Source organism: Leuciscus leuciscus (assembly GCF_965113295.1).
Source record: "Leuciscus leuciscus genome assembly, chromosome: 23".
In the NCBI taxonomy this organism is placed as follows: Eukaryota; Metazoa; Chordata; class Actinopteri; order Cypriniformes; family Leuciscidae; genus Leuciscus; species Leuciscus leuciscus.
In genome coordinates this window covers 17,107,139-17,123,593 of record NC_138747.1, presented here as the reverse complement: position 1 = coordinate 17,123,593, position 16,455 = coordinate 17,107,139, and the positions used below count along the sequence as shown (strand labels likewise).

Here is a 16,455-nt window from a genome sequence, read left to right as displayed (position 1 = left end):
AAAGCAGCACAGAGCCACAGTTTTTACACTCTTCTGTAAATCAACATGCAGATGGCTTACTTACAGTCGTCTCATTGAACCAGGAGGAGAAAGTGTTTTAGCACTGAAAATCTACACACTGTAAACTACAGAAGAGGCTGATTACACCTTTCGGTGTGTGTGTGTGTATGTGTGTGTGTGTTTGGCAGTGGTACGTTGGGCTTTTCACACGACTCCCTTGACAACAGTGAACTTGATCCTCTCAAACCTCTTAGGGCCTCAGGGAACAATGCGAAGCCTGGAGAGTTGTGTTCTTGTGTAACACTGACTGCAAAGAGTGTCTTGAGGAATTTGCGTCCAATGGTCAGTGTTCATCTTCCACCAATTAAGCACAAAGGAAAATATCCCAAAAGCCTAAGCATTAAAAATCTGTCTCAAAAGTGTCATGTTTGACCTGTTTTTTAAGCAATATTACAGAGATAAAGAGCTTGGTGGAGTGTAATGTAAATCATTACTCTTAAAATTCAGTCACAATCACAGCATATTGGAAGGACCAAGAGATAGTCTTGCCCCAAACTCCTGTTAATTCTTGAGCCAATGTTGCGATGTCAAACATTGGATCTAAAAAAAATCATTCTAAAATGTCAGCATTTGATACCAAAAATATTAATATTAACCATCTCCATATGCTATATCCACCACCAATATGCTAAAATATTAACACTTTTAACTGTTACATATACACGTTGTTATTATTATTATTATTATTATTAATGTTTATATTTAATAATTAAATACATTAATATTATAGCATACTGGTTGCTAAAATTGATACTGGGTATTAATGTTATTGGTTAACAAAATATTAAAAATGATAATAAATTATATTTATTAAATGTTATGTACCATTAACGTATTGTATGTCAATAAGGTAAACATTGTTTCACATTTTATGTAATTTTCGCAAAAAATTTATTAAAATGATTGTGAAATAGTTAAACACCAATATAAATATTAAATATTATAGATGTGAACATTAAACATGTAACCAAGTATTGTAGAGGGCAAACATTGCTTCACATTTACAGAGCAATTTTCAAAATTCAAATGCACACCTAGGTTCACAATATAACCATTTACATTTTTATACAAATTTTCTAGCCTTGTTATTGTCAAAAATGGCATCTACGCTATCGACTACAGTCTTCCCCTCAAATGTGAAGGTAACAGAAGAGCTCGGAAGCAGACGTGCTACCGCCACCTCACATCCAGACAATTGTGCCATTTTTCTTCCTCTTTTCAAGGCAATTATGTCAACACCATTTTCACCAGACGCTTTTGGAGAAATCAGCATATGGCTCACATCCCTCCGTCAGCATTGAACAATCAGGTCGAGTTCAAAGGCAAAGCAACCCAATCAGTCCGGCAGGAACAATGACCGTTGCCACACGCTAGTGAATGCTGTCACAAGACATTAAGACAGATGCTGGCCTAAACTGCTTGTGATGCAACCAACTCTCTGAAGGGCGGGAAATCAAATCAACTTGGACCAGGGAGATTAACGCGTCCCCTCACCTGACCTACTTTGAGATCTGGATCCATCAGTGTCTGTGTGAACATGGTGGGGTGGGGGAAATATGACACACCATAAATGGATCTCTTCCTCTTTTGTGTGAAGTGTCTTAGAAGTAGGTCAATGGATCCCACTTGCTGTGGTCAAACAAGTACACATCCACCGCAGGCCTCATAGAGCGTTCTGTTAAGGATCTTTTAACCGCTGTCCTGCAAATGACATTGGTCTGCCATTGTGGATCCTTCAGTTACAGTTACAACGCCACAGTGTTTACACTCTTCAGCCTATGGATGGCTTGCATCTAGTTATCTCTGCACATTAAACTGGGAAAGGAGAATGTATTTTAGCTTCCAGTCCACCTCCTGTAAAGTGAATAACCACTGGCACTGTGGGATTGTTAAACTTTCTTGTTTCAGTTCCAATAAAGCTGGATCAAAGTCATTCTGCAACTTCTCTGAAAGGACTAAAGACTGCACATTTCCAACACTGTTTAAGTAGAAGCATCTGTGAAAGATGACTCTCGTTTACAAGCAACAAAAAACAAGGCAAGTGCTGATTGACAGCTGTCAACAGTCATATTTCATCCATCAAAATTGGTTTTCAGTTTTCTCATCCAATTTTCTCATCCAAAATGAAGTTTGAATAATGTAGGTATGAATAGGGAGTGTAGAATAAGGTTAAATAATGGCATTTAAATGCATACATGCAGCTTGCATCTTTACTTAAAATTGTATCTTTTTACGCCATCTATTTTATTAACAAGAATTTGAAATACTCCAAGGATTCATAGACACTGTTAAATCTAAAGCACACGCCACATGGCAACTTTTGAAAACAGTAAAGTTTGTGAGTGAAAGGACATTTCAGGGAAGGTTATCAGCACATGCTGTCACTTTTCAGTCTGAGGCGGATGTTCACAGCATTTTTGTAATGAAATGTTGACTATCATATCAATGATTTTATCTTTGGCGCACAGGTGGGAGTCGCTCGGAAAGGAGGCGACCTGCTGCTCCAAACCAGGACTTGACAGAGGGCAACAAGAATGGGTAATATGAGGACAAGACCTAAACTGCCTGGATTGCTGGAGGACCATGGGCTTTGCGTAATGTTTTTGCCCTCCTCTGAGAACTCTGTTTAGCATGTCATTTTAAAAGACAACAATGTGACTTGTGTTTATAGAAAAAAAGAAAGCATTTAAAAGGAAATGTGTTACAAATGATACCAGCTCCTTTCTAGAATTGATTAAACCTGAAAAAATTAAAGAGAGAATAATTATCTATAATAATTATCTATAATTCTGTTGCCTATTAGCATACCTACACGTACGCACACTGTGACTATCAATTATTGTAAATCTACGGTCACTGACAAGCATGTTGTTTTTGAATCTGTGTGAAAAACAATGTTCCCAACCTGTAACTGAATGATCCCGAGGGCTAATTTCATGTGCTGAAGCACAGACACACACGTGCTGAGGATGTTTAATCAACTCATTTGCCTCTGTTAATGAGTGACACTAAATATGGCCTGATTGCCTGCAGATACAGAGGTAAACTATGAGTAAGCCAGATAAAGCCTATACAGCATTCCTTTGAATCACTAAATTCAACACCATGTTGGACCAAAGGTGAGGCATTAATGTGCATGTTAAAGGACAAATGTGTAATGAGCTAAGTGAAAAGAGGAACGCAACGCAGAACCTCAAGGGAGCATCTCACAAAACCTGTCCAGAAAATGTGCTTAATACGGATATAAATGCATGTCACAAAAAGGAAAAAACTTCATTTTCTTTATGCATTACACGAATATTCAAAAGTCGGGGTCTGTAAGATGTTTTTTTTTTGTTTTTTTTCATGTTTCCCAACAAACTCTCTTATGCTCACCAAGGCTACGTTTATTTGATCAAAACACAGTAAAAACATATTACAAATAGAGATGCACCGATCGACCGGCCAGGGACCGGAATCGGACGATTTTCCACATGATCGGCCAAACCGGTAACCGGACAGTCTTTCTGATTCTGAGCCGGTACACTTTGTTGCTAGCGACACAGGCAATAATGTCAGCTGCGCGTTCTCACTCTCTGACACACACCCGTCTCCTCTCACTCACGCCTCATTCACTCCTGTTAAAAAGTGCTTTTATTATTCACAACTGATCTATATAAATGGATCACACAAGCCGCCTCTCAGTCTCAAGCAGCTTATGAGTTGCAAGCACCAAAATGAGTGTCTTGCTGCACTTAAACGGTCAATGCACACAAAATGTCAAAATGCCCATCTTGGCGAGTTAAATACAGTCAGTTTTGCAACCCAATTAGTTGAGAAACATAACGCGCAATGTGTAACAGAATACTGGATCCGTGCATAAACTCTTAAAGTGACAGAAGTCTAATATTCCTGCTGCTGTCTGTCATGTTATTCAAAGTCACTTCGTTGATATTCGATCTGTCCGTGTAAAAACAGAACTGACTGTAATGTGTACCATGACTGATTTTGAATGCAAAAGTCCCGCTGATCTCATTGATTTCGTTCAAAAATCTGTGTGAGAGCATGGGTCAGCTGTACACATGGTCATGTGGCGACTGTCGCTGTGTCCACTGCTTCTGTCGAGCAGACACTCTCAGCCCTAAAGCAAATTAAAACTTATGCCAGAAATACGACGGGACAGACTCGACTTTCAGCATTAGCCTCGACTGAAACGCACAGATAACCTGTGCAACCAAGTAATTGAAGTCTTTTTGAGGAAAGAAATTAGGATGGATTTCGTGTAAAAAATAATCAGTAGTTTTGGTGTGTATAATAGTTTTTTTTGCCCCCGTTTTTTCCGTGGTGAATATGATTTTCTTCTTAATTTTTCTTGTAAATGTATGATCAAAACTTCTCTTTTTTCAAACATTCACACTATTGTAAAGTCTGACGAGGCTCCGTTTCTGAACTTGTAATCGGAACGCAAGAACAACTGAACACTAACACACAAGCCGAACTCACTCGCTCGTTTCTCTCTGCCCGGCCTTTTCTGAACTCACCGCATAAACCTTATAACGGTGCAAAATAAAAACAGCAATTTCACAACAATTATAGAGAGTCTGTGCGCTGCTACATTATTAAAAGTAATTAATTCAGGTAGGACACCACTGAAGGCCTAGGTATGAAATGCACGGCCAGCCACTGCTATATACCCACCTGAAAAACGTAGTCAGGTTTATTTCATATCTCTCTCTTTATTCTATTGCATTTATTTGTGCTGTTGTTTGAAATTATTTTATTTTATTCGTTTTTTTTTGTTTGTTTGTTTTTTTTACTTGAAAATAAAATGTTGCATTGAAGAAAAGAAGATTTTTGTTTGCATATGCTGTCAATTATAGTTCTTTGAAAGAAAATCAGAATCTGCAAAACTGGTTATCGGCAAAACCTACAAAAAATTACTCCAGTCTTCAGTGTCACATGATCCTTCAGAAATCATTCTAATATGCTGATATGGAGCTGAAGAAACCTTTCTTTAACACTTTACAACAAGGTCCATTATTTAACATTAGTTCATGCATTAACTAACAATGAGAAATATATTTGTTACAGTATTTATTTATCTTTGTTAATGTTTATTAAAATAACTGTTCATAGTTCATGTTGTCATGTTAGCTCAGATCCATTAAATGTTATTAACAGATACAACTTTTGATTTCAAAAATATATTAGTAAATGTTGAAATGAACATTAACCAAAATTTTAAAATGCTTTAGAAGTATTTTCACAAGTATGTTTACTAATGATAACAAATTAAGCCTTATTGTAAAGTGTTACCAAAATGTCTTTTATATATATATATACATATATATATACATATATATATACATACATATATATATATATATATATATATATATATATATATATATAAACTCTCACACACTTATCCTTTTGATATTGGGGTGACTTACGAGCTGGATGTGGGTTTTTGGTGTTTTTTTGGTGTGTGTGTGTGAGAGAGAATCACATAGTTACCTACAGAGATCCAGAAAACCAGTATGTGACAAACCGCAGTGGATAGAGAGTGATAACTGACCGAGTTTAAAAAATGACTGTCATCAACACTGGAGCTCAGAGAAAGCCAATAATCAATACCAGATTCGTTTAACCACCCCTGGTCAGATGCAAGAGTTATTCATCTGCATGTGAACCGAGTGCACTGACAGTGTTTCCAGGAACTCTATACCGCAACTCAGACAGCAGAAATGAATAATGAGTAACATATTCAAGGTCTGTGGAGACCTGGTTAACAGGGAGGGGGTTGTTATCTACAATGTTAGGGGAACTATAGAGGAATCTCCCCTTTGACCGGATTCTGCTGTTGGTGTGTGTTTATACACATGTAGAATCTTCGCATGGGCTGTTTCTGGTGAATGTGGGACAGGCACTGCCTAAAGGTCTGCTGGAACATGATCTGGCTGGAACAGTTCCGAAGGGTTACATCATATCACCACCTGCCAAAATCACTTACTATAGCCAGAGTGCCAGTACACACAGACTCATTCATTATTCTGATTTGAGTGCATTAGCATTAGTGATTACGATAAGAAGCTTTTGTTAGTTCTCAAATCGCAACAAAGGCAACTTGGGATAAAATTGTCACCTTTGGCCCATTATAAAAAGCAGATTGTTTCATTTATAAATTAAATCCAAGGAACCATCTAAGTTTATGATCTACTGACAGTCTTGCGCATAAGACAATAGTTGCCTTCACATAAACGCTACTACAATGTGTAGTTATTAGTGGGAAACGTGGCTTTCTGGATCTGTGGTGTATCGGTCAATGAGTCATGATAGGAACCAACTGGTATCGGTTATAATTAAGTTTTTTATAGAGTAATTTTTTATAATTAAGACTATGACAACACATAACTCATACAAATTGATGAAGAATAGCAGTATGTGAAAATAAAATAAAAAATGTATTTGGCATTCAAAGAGTGCTGATAATTAGTAAGATAGCATCTGAGTGCTTTGCTACAAGCAATACTTGATCCTGCTTCCGATTTTTTTAGAACCATTTTTGATGATGAAAGGGGAAAAATTCAACTTCTAATCCTTTTCTAAGCAAAGTGAGGAACACTTTGTCAGGAAATTAAGAAGAGAATAAAGAATATTAAATTGCTTAATACATTTTTGATTGATTGATTGACTGGAGAAATGAATAGGCTACTTTTATTTAGGAAGGAAGCATTCAATTGTTCACAAGTGACAATAAGAACTTACAAAAGATTTCCATTTCAAATAGTAGCTGTTCTTTTAAGGGTGCGACTCGAGATTCACGAATAAAACGTTTTCGATTTGTTTCAATAATGATTTTTGGAAATTCGGATCAATTAAATTTGAGACTGTTCAGAGTATGATTCAATTTGATTGATTTGATACTGCATTTTTAAAGTGCATTCATAGGATTATTCAAATGGATTTGTAATCGATGCATCAAGAAAACTAGTGAATCATTACACCCCTATGTTCTTTTAAACTTTCTATTTAATCAAAGATTGCTAAAACAAACTGATGAACAGTAGTGTATATAGTGTTTGTTAAATCTGAAGTCTAGTTTGACTGTCCATCCATTTGCTAGTATAACGCTTTGATTTGAATTTTACATTCACACAGAGCCAGGATTCTCACTAAACTGCGTTGATCATTGTTGAGGAAGTTACAAGGTGCAAAAAAACCTAGAATAGTAGTAGAGAACAGTTTGTTCTGAATGTTCCTGCTCAAAAACAGTCTCTGAAACACCTGTAACTTTTTCCATGTCCTTTTAAAAAACAGAGTGCAGCTAAAAAAGTTTTTCCATTTTCCTTAAGGAGAAAAAAAGCCATCTTAGCACCAATATGCATTTATACTCACCACACTATCAGCTCTATTTCAGCAAGGCAAACGCTTTTTAAGGATCCAACCCAAGTGTTTCAGCACCTGCAATAACATTACAGAAAAGGTTGAATGAAGCAGAATTTGTCAAGCATCTGGACTTCACCTGCAATGTACGCTTCAATTAAACCAACCTGTCTGAGGTCAATGAAAGCATGTTTGTGGACTTTGCAGCAACTGCTAGTTTAGATGGATCTTTCCCAATTTTTCTGCTGGGAGACTCTCTGTCTCTCTATTGTTTTCTCATCTCTCCAGGGTAAGGTAACAGCCTGAATGAGTGTGTCTATTGACTTTCTTAAAATGTCCAATAAATCTCAATGTCTCCCTGTAATTTTCTTTTGTGATGAAAAACGTACATTTTTCAAGACAAAAATACCAGAAGGAATGTCTTCCTTGGAAATGAACCGTCCACACTCTGCCTTTGATATTTAGACAACAGGCTAAAAGCTCATGTCGACTGACTTTAAAACAGGTGTATATCACAAATTAGGGCTGGGCGATATGGCCCAAAAAAAAAAAAATCACGATTTTTTTTTTTATATCAGTCGATATCGATAATTATCACGATAAAAGTCAAATCTTTATTTCTTTCAAGTTTAAAGGCAGATTTTTGCTCCTAAGTGAAAGTTGTAGAAACCAGAGCGTTAACTGTGGTTTTAAACTACTCTTTATTGTAAGAACATATCATGACAAACACTTGCCAAACAGGAGAACATTTCACAAATCTGAGGTAGAACATTCAAACATTTGTCATTTTTCCTTAACAAAATTAATATATTTATTGGATAATTTCTTAGTTTCTGCATGTGCAAATTTTTTTTTGGGTAAAAAAAAATTTCTGACTGTTTGAGTTTTATTAATCTTAACCATTGGTCATCCAGTTTCATGCATTTAGATCATGACAACCACAGATGAAACCAGGCATACCCTGTAGCACCTCACTATCATGGCAAAATGTAATTTTATGGTTTCTATGGTATTTGTATGAAAAACAGTAGCCTAAATACATTATTAAATACTGTAAAATATATTATTAATAATATAATACAATTCAATATGTATATCCCACATTTCATGGTGCAGTTAATATTACTAGGCTAACATAACTAGCAACTTATTTCACAAATTAGTATTTTTCCGTAAATCCATGGTAAATGATGGGAATTTGTAGACGGAAAAGCCTTCTGACTGTATCGTTGCGCACAGTGTTTCTCCTGTTTGTCAGCTCTGTTTCATCTGCTTTTAAACTGGTTTAAATCACGGAGACATCGAGTTCTTCGCTGAATTCAAGCGCTTCTCACTGGATTTCGTGACCGAAACCGATCAGAGTAAATGCATCTGCTCTAGTGAGCTCGCGCTGCGCTGCCGTTTGGACTTTGAGCCGAGCGGATAAATGGTCCGTGTGGCGCGCGGTTCAAATGAGTTTAGTTCCGCTTTTGGCGCATAAACATTATCGAACATTTATCGACTTCTTGATATCGTTTTATCAAGAAAAATTATATCGCGATAATTATCGTTATCGTTTTATCGCCTATCACAAATGTATGTGTAACTGTCAGCATTACTATGTAGATGAATATTTTTGCAGCCACCAAAATGAATGTTTGTGCCTTTAATTGAGCTTTTTAGCCAATTGAGTGTGTGAACACAATGTCCAATCTGATTTAAGTTAGTCCGAATCTGCTCAAAACGGCAGAGTTTTTGTTCAGTGCGAGTTCTTCGTGCTCACAAATCCTTTCATTATAACCAACAAAGTACAAACACAATGTCAATAAGAGATGAATTGCACAGTAAAGCAGCTTCATTGATTATAACAGAAGTTTATGCAAGAGTGCAGCTTTGTGTACCTCACATTGTAACTGACAGCTCCAGTAATTATAAGGGCAGCGATCTTTGCTCGCTTTCTGTTTGTAATATATATATTTCATGCTGCTAACTGCACATTGCAAAGTTTCTGAATTGACAACCGTATTTAAATGCGCAACTGAATCCAACTGACTGTGATAACAATAGCAATGGACAGAAAACAAAACAATTTCATACTGTATGTAAAACGATCTGTGAATTAAGTCTTGGAGTGTAAATGCAAAATAATATACCTGTCACTTTTTTATGTCAATTTACTTTGTTGTTCAGTTTAATACGAACTCTTCAAATCAGTCACTCAGTGTTAAGTGATTTATTAAAAAAAAATTTGCCAATTAATAGTATTAGTTTATATTACAATGTTTATTTATTGTAACATATTACAATGTTTATTTGCATTTATTTTGGATTTATTGTCAGTACTGGGCTCGCAGTTCACATGAGTAGGGAACTGTGTGTGTGTGAATGACTGTGTTCATCCGCCACCACTAAAGAACATTTTTGACCCAGAAAAAACCCTGATATACATTTTAAACTTTTAAGGTAAGTGCCTACCTAAGCCTACAACAAAGAGGTGAAACAGGTTCCACCACTGTCGGGTTGAAATAAAAAACCATTGTTTTGCCCTACATTGCTTTTGACTTTCAACCTACATTCATCATTGTTTAGACTGACACACACACACACATACATATATATATATATATTACTAATTTGCATCAGAAGAAAAAAAATCACATTCCCAATTATAAAAGGACTAAGATATAAACCTTAAGGTAAACTGAAATTGTTTATTGCCTTGTCAAATGGTTTTGCCAAGAGAATAAACAAATTATAAGCATGCACTTTTTAGCACTTTGAGCATTTATACAAAGGTCCATTTCATCATCAAGAAAACTCGCCGACACCTCACCAAAACATGGTGTCTGAAATATGACTGAAAACTTGCCCTGCCACATACCCACAGCTAAATCAGGCCTAAAAGTAAAAAAAAAAAAAAAATCCAGGGCAGTTTTCCCAGGTGCAGATTATGCCTGTGTCTGGAATTAATTTCTGCATTCATGAATCACCATCTTGGGCTCACCCTGAGTGTGCTGTAACTTTTCAAGGGCACATGTGTTAGTTTCCACAGCCAAGCAATGAAACGCATGTATTGACATGGCTGTTAAGTTACAGCTATTGGCGGGTTTCAGTGGTCTCTTGTCTACGAAGTTTAAGCTTGAACAGAGATGGGTGGAAACTACTTCCTTCGGGCAGCCTGCTCCCAGTCCATGTCTCGTGGGTTTGTGAGACTTCTTTGTGCTGTTGCACCTGCTGCGTCTATCTGTTTTCCAGAGCAGCCTACATTCCAATTAGCTCAGATTATTGGCATGCGCTTGCTAAGCAAAGTAGCAGGTGTCGTTACAGTGTTAGGCCAAAGAACGCCTGATCTGAGAGAAAAGGGACGGCCAAAATGTGTTAAAAACCAACTCGGGAATTAATTCAGTTAGTAATCGGTTCGATTACATTGCCAATTCAAATAAAATGTGAAAATGTTTGTGGAAAATCCAATTCATTGGAAACATTTACATAACTCATTCTGAGCAATCGATACATTAACTACCACATAATACTTACACAGTTTTAAAATGTATACAGCCTGTTGCATTAGGACCGAAACATGCACTACAGCAAGCTCAATTTACCACGTTGTTATTAAATGTGTCAGACTGCAATTAATAACAGAACTCAAGCATGTTGCATTCTCAGAGTCGCTATAAGTGCTATAGCAGACATTAGTGTAATTAGGGTTGTACAGAGTAGTATCGCAATGCCCAAGCCTCAATATACTGCATTAAGTCCAATGCAGAGATGAAGTGCAACAGAATGAAACAAGGTGGGAATTCAAATAACTCCTTTTCATTTTACAGCATCTTAAATAGGGCTGCACGATTAATCGCAATTAATCGCAAAGTAACTACTAAAAATATCCATCTGATGCATCTCTATTCAAAAATAGTAATAGTGCTTGTGGAAAATAAAAGTGAAAGAACTTCCCGTGATGAGTGTGATGGGCTTCAGAGAGGTTTGAGATCATTTGTAATTGTAAAACTCACACTCATTATTGAAAATTTGCTATTGAAGTAAACTTTATATTTTAGCTTTACAAAGCAATGCTGTGTAATTATGGAAGCTTGTTTCCGCCACGGAATAAAAACATTTAAAAAATAATTACGACCTTTTATCTCACAGTTCTGACTTTTTTCCCCTCACAAGTGCAGCTTACATCTTGCAATTCAGACTTTTATCTCACAAAGTCAGAATTGCAGGATATAAACACAATTCTGAGAGAAAAAAGTCAGAATTATGAGATATAAACTCGCAATTACCTTATAATTATTATTATTCAGAGAAATTATTTTTTTTCACTTAATTATTCCCAAAATTCATATTATATTCCAATTCTAAAGACATTATTCAAAATACTAGCAAACACCAGATTTTTTAAATCAATAGTCCACAAGAGTTCCTAATTATTTAATTACAAAACAAATTAAAACACAAAACACGCATGAAATGCATTCAGAACTACACTATATCTGTAAAATAATAATTCAGTGTAGTTGTAGTAATAATAAATATTTGTGCAAACTATAAATAATGAATACAACAGGAAAGTAATATGCATGATACATTCACACAATTAATTCAGGTTTTGTGATACTTTAGCTGTTATAGTACCGTGAGACACCAAAAAGGAATCGTGACAACGCTACTACTCACACTACAGTCAGTTTTCTCTTTCAGGTCAACTATTGTCAGAGCAGATAATGCCAATAGCATTATTGAAAACAACAGGTTACTATCAATGACAGTTAGAGAGAAGATTATAATAGGTTATCATGCAAACTGTGGGATTAACTTGGTAACATTATGTCGTGGTGTTGAATCACCTTTTAGTGGAACAAATCACCGTGGCAACTTGTATTCTCGGGTTTAGCTCAGGTGAACAATTATTCTCTCATTCTAAGCCTTTAAGCCGAGACCTTTGTTTAAACCAACAATACCGCGTCCAATACTTTACCGAACACACCAGAGTGCAATCTTCAACCGACAGACCCTTAATATCAACATCTGCTTTCTACTGATAACTTTAATCAATACACACTAGTAGCCTTTTCGTTTGTTTTTATCTAGTGAACGGAAACAGGTTGTTGTTTGCGGTACAGTGGTAAGCAGGGGACCTAGATTCACACTGAGAATGTGCGAAAAGAAAACACCCTTTCTTCAGAAAGTCTGCCAACGAAATTGAAACTTCATATACTTGAGCACACGAAACATTTTGGCCAATCTTCACAATACTACCTAGCTAAAAGGAAACAGATGTCACGGTTTCCTTTCAGAGAGCAGTTAGTTAGTTTACTCCTACACACAGTGACAGTTCAGTGGAGTATGGAAGGCTGTTTCCTAAAGAAAGATGGAGGCTCCGACAGACTCTTCCCCTCCCCCATCAGTCACAATAAGGTAATGAGGGGGGTGTTCGTTAACAACTGTTGATGCACCTGCTAGATAAGCCAAACACCTTCTCTATTGTTTGGAGGATCTTACATCAGACAGGAAGCAGGCGGATAAAAAAGGCAGTAATCAAGTGTGATTTAGATCGAGCCGCAACAGCTCAGGCACAAAGGTTAAGGTTTGCATATGCATCACTAAATGGCGGTTGCCTTGACAGTAATGCTAAATAATCTGGGGAGGTGATAGCATCTATGAATCAGGGACTGTGCTTAAAAGCCAGACATAAGAAGAATAAACTAGGGATGGTCCAGATGGTTGACTAATGAGAATGCTGTTTTTTCTTCTTTCTTTTTTTTAGCTAGTCCACATTTTGTAATTCTTCTGTCCTTTACATTGTTGCTTGTCAGTTTCTACAATACAATCACGATGAGTAGGGATGCACCGAAATTACAATTCTGGGATGAAACCGAAAAATCCCTTTTAAAAATTATTTAAATTAATAATGTTATATTATTAATAATAATTAATCATTTAAATGATCTAATTTATTATTTTAAATGAGCTTTTTTTGTATAGCTGTATTAATATTACAGACCTGCCAACCTTGCAAATTATTTTTGCGTATCGACGACGGGGGGGGGGGTATTGTATGGGCGGTTTGGACGACGACACACATGCGTTATATAATTGCATTTATATAATGTGTGCTGGTCAACTAGTCTAAAATTAAGAAACCCCTAGAACACAGTAAAAAAAAAAAAAAAAAAAATTTACAAGATAAAACATAGGAACATTGTGTACAATTAAGATAGGCTAATTAATTTATTTTCCAAAATCCAAATATGACACTAAATACCACAGGGAAAGGGGCTTCTATTTGTGACATACTGTCTTTGCATTTAAACATTGCACATTTTAAACAGGACACGCATTAGCTGAATAAATGTTAGCCAATACAAACATATTTATAGAAAACAGTTGACAATGAATAGACAGGAGTCCAATAATAGCATAACCAATCACTTATTCTAAAAATAATATAAAGTAACGTTATAAGTTCCGAATCCGACATATAATGAGGGCTGTGTTAACAGTAAACGTCCGTCATTTAACAAATTTTAAAAGCAGGGATGGATATTACAAAATGCTTTTTGACAGAAAAAAAAACAAGCAAGAACAAAATTTAAATTTAGCCCGTCAATTTTTATTTTACAATGATCTTCTCTCTGTGTGCGCGCGTCCGTGTTTGTGAGAGAGCTCGCGCAGCACTGATACAACGGTACTTTTTAATCCATAAGTAACTAACGCGCTAGTTTTCATACAAAATAAATGTGTAACATAATTAGGTAGGCCACTTTAGATATAATTAAGACAATAACGTAACACATACGTTTCTCAACACTGAGAATGAATGAATAAATAAACGCCTGTTTCTCCAGACTCACGCTTATCAGTAGGCTAACGTTAATCCACAAATCACAGCACTTTCATAATCACTAAGCCATAGCGATTTCAAGATTTATAGTTCAGCATTACTTGAGCATTTTATTATTTGCATGACTGAATAATGTCTTCCTCTTTTCTGAGTGACCATGAATAACTTAACGGAGTATTTTAAGATAATCCATGCGATCTGTGTGATCATCGAATCCATAAGATTAAGTTAACTCAACAATCAACTTTCCACATCGACCCCAGGCCGTTTACCTTCAGGAGTCAGAAGTACCGTACTGTACTGTCCTCGCTTATGACATCAGTCAGACGGCGGCCGCGGGAGTGGAAGGGGGATCGAGCGGGAATCTTTATTGGTGTCGATTTTCAGTCTCTTTTTAATGATAGGCCTTACGCATCTGTCAATCATCCCCGCTTGTTATTTGGGGAATGAACCCAGCGCTATGATTGGTCAAACTTTTCTTCTTTTGCTGTAGCTTGATTTGAGGACAGCGCGTGCACAGAGGCGTTACCAGGTTTTTGCGTAGTTTAGAGTGACAAATCGTACCAGCGTACTTTGAAGTCAAAATGTGTATCCGCTACGCAAAATGCGTACAGGTTGGCAGGTCTGATATTATACTTTTTAATGAAATTCAAACATTTTAATGATACTGAATTTAAAAAATACAAGCCAATAACTTAAAAAAACAACAACAACACTTATTGAAAATGACACTAAAATTGGACAGAAAATATATTAATATTAAATATCAATATATTATTCTTTATAATATATTATTCTTTATTCAGTTATATGCAACAGATTTATTTTTTGACCAACCATCCAAATAATGTATAGTCCAACAAAGCTATTATCAGAGCATGTGAGCAGAGCGTAGCGTGGAGCCGACCAGTAAACGAGAGGGTAGCATCATTTTACCAGCATTGCCCAGCAACGGCTATATCACACCATGTCACAGCACAGTAGGGCTATTGCAAACAGAATGGACTTTGCTTTTCCGATGAGCATGAGCGATACATGAGTGGAGCGTTCACATGGTCCGTGAGCAACTGAGCTGAGCGCACATGCATAGAGTGGAATATTGAGCAGAGCGTCACATGGCGCAGTAATAACGGCCAGAGCGAGAGTGAAACCTGAGCGCTGAACACTGAGGGGCAGCATATATTTTCGGTTCATATTTCCAGCCAAAAAACGAAAATGCCATTTTCTAGGACTTCGGTTCATTTATGAGACGAGCTCCAGTTCACGCGCCGGCGCCTCCGTGTCCTGATTATATTGCCTAGATTTAGATTTAAGCATTTTGCTCCTATAGTGTGTGGTATGCCATGATGTGACAAAGACAGCACACCACACACGATTTCGGTTTCATATCGCATATCGTTACAGCCCTACCATTTTCTGCCGATAATTTTTGGTGGCCGTGATGCGCCGCAGACATGTGCAGTTTAAATAGGGTAAGTTTCCCAACCCCCATAGATGTAAAAGCTGTGGAAAAGATCAAAAGTGTGGCTACATTTCACCAGCTTCGATGCCAACAGCACGCTATGCAACATTTGCGACAAGATAATTGCTGCCAAGACCAGCAACACGACAAATCTGATGAAGCACTTGACAGCGCACAAAATAAACTTAAGAGCATAAAGTTGCTCCGTCTTTGACAGCAAAAAGAACAGCAGTGCGTCACATAAATAAACCGAAACTCAGCATATAGGCTACTAGCCTCACAGACATGAGAAATAGTCCTATGGAAAGCTTGAAATGTTCTAAATCACATTGCAAGGTGCATTTCAACATCGTCAACTTCATCTTTGCAGCCGACACTGTTTATTAATAAACAATTAAAATGTCTTGTTATTTTTACATTTATAATCATTAGGCTACTTTTGCAAGTGCTTTGCGACAAGCTTTATGCGTGTGCTTGAGCGCAAGGCATATATTCCGCCCCCCAAGTACCATATGAGTCTTTGAGTCTGTAAAAAGTCAACAAACAAACAAAAATATCGAAATAACGAAGTTATTTTATTTTTTTTTATTTTTTTTTAGGTAATGTTAAAACAGATTTCATAAAATTGGTATTGAAAAAAGTATCGTTCAGAGACTGGTATCGAAGTCAAGGTATCGATATAAAATAAAAATAAAACGATACCCAGCCCTACGCATGCAAGACTATGAAATACGCTACC

At 36.6% G+C, this 16,455-nt stretch overlaps 2 protein-coding genes across 3 annotated transcripts in view; one reads left to right on the top strand and one right to left on the bottom strand.

Annotated features, from left to right (window-relative positions):
• The window catches only part of LOC309488176 (uncharacterized protein), a 146,435-nt gene extending 142,456 nt beyond the window's left edge, over positions 1 to 3,979 (top strand). The window contains exon 19 of the mRNA XM_082156257.1: positions 2,529 to 3,979. The gene's annotated coding sequence lies outside the window, so the exon portion shown is untranslated. The remainder of the gene's footprint in view (positions 1 to 2,528) is intronic.
• Positions 1 to 16,455, bottom strand: part of tbl1xr1a (TBL1X/Y related 1a) — a 65,736-nt gene that overhangs the window by 13,433 nt on the left and 35,848 nt on the right. Inside the window, exon 3 of one of the 2 annotated variants that reach the window (XM_082156261.1) lies at positions 7,438 to 7,503. The exons of the other annotated variant lie outside the window; for it this stretch is intronic. The gene's annotated coding sequence lies outside the window, so the exon portion shown is untranslated. The remainder of the gene's footprint in view (positions 1 to 7,437; positions 7,504 to 16,455) is intronic. 2 annotated transcript variants of the gene reach the window in all.